Consider the following 1,570-nt stretch of genomic DNA (forward strand, 5'->3'; position numbering starts at 1 on the left):
GGCTCTTTTCCTCCCTTTCACTAATGCTAGGTTGGGTCCTTCCTCAATCATTATCACGTCACAGTTCATAAAGTGTGTCGAGCCTGTATAATAGAGATCACTGTAGGGAAATGCTAATGGACCTTATTCTTTTAGTTATGCACAATTTCGATATTATATTTGTGATGGACTGGTTGGCCACGTATCATGCTAATGTAGATTATCATGGAAAAACGTTGACATTTAATATTACTAATGATAAGGCATTTCAATTCAAATGTTTGATAAAGTCTAAACATCCATGTTTGATCTCTTGTATTCAAGCGCATCGATTACTGGAGAAAGGATGCAAATGGTATCTTACTCACGCAATAGAAAACAAGAAGGAATAAACTGACCTGCAACAGATACCTGTAGTGAAGGTTTTCTTTGACATATTCCCTAAAAATCTCCCAGACTTACCATTAGATTGAGAGATCAAATTCACCATTGATGTGGTCCCGGGTACAAATCCTATCTCGAAGACATTGTATAGAATGGCAAAGGCAGAACTCGAGGAATTGAAGAAACAATTGTACGAACTATTAGATAGAGACTTCATCAAACTAGTGTATCACCATAGGGAGCTTCGGTGTTGTTAAGATACAAAAATTGAATGAAAATTGAATATGTTTAAAACAAATACAACACTAGTGATCAGACAAGAAAAAATAAATTAAAAGAGAAATTGCATCGAGTTCCGATAACTTTTCTAACTAAAATGTAACCAAGACAAGAAGACAAGGAGAAAGAAAAAACATGTGTGTTTTTAAGTACTATATAATGTTAAAGATACAAATACTTTTATATATATTGATTTATTCTGACACAACAGTTCGCTAATGAATTTCATATGGCATTACACCTTAGAAAACCAACACCATTCTTAAGTGATACGGAAAAAATTCATAATTTCATTAAAGGAAAAGAAAAAAAAAAGAAAAGGATGAGAGAAGATTAAGTTAAAATACATAAAAATATAGTCTCATTCATTGAACTTCTATTAAAGAAAAACTAAAAAGACATTGTATTAAACCATGTACGTGAGCATTTTACACATATTGTACATAAGATTTTGAGCTACACTTTAATTGAATATATTGCGAGATTTTTCTCAAAATGTTGGATTCATGAAAGGCATCAACTTTAAACAGAGAGGAAGAAGTTCTTAAATAAACGGTGAGTTACATACACAAGTTGCTGCCAAAATCAAAAGTACTAGAAAAGCACTTATGAGGAAGTGGTAAACCACCAGAAATTCACTTTGTCTAAATTCCAGTTCCATTACACAATCATGAAAAAGAGATCCTTTTAAACAAAACCCAGAAGATAAATGAGAGGAACAACACAAAACCCTCCTAGCCCACAGTCATAATATTCTTGTCAATTACTTCACTAAACTATTACCTCGTTTTATGATATAACAAAGTTGATATCCCCTTCTACAGTTTTTACCGAGGCTAAAAATATCTATTATGATTGGGGAAAAACAACACTAACAAGAAAAAAGAAAAAAGAACAATGATTGGGGAAGGGCAAGGGAGGAGTCATA

Source organism: Carica papaya, chromosome 7, assembly GCF_054855325.1.
Source record: "Carica papaya isolate Zhongbai chromosome 7, ASM5485532v1, whole genome shotgun sequence".
In the NCBI taxonomy this organism is placed as follows: Eukaryota; Viridiplantae; Streptophyta; class Magnoliopsida; order Brassicales; family Caricaceae; genus Carica; species Carica papaya.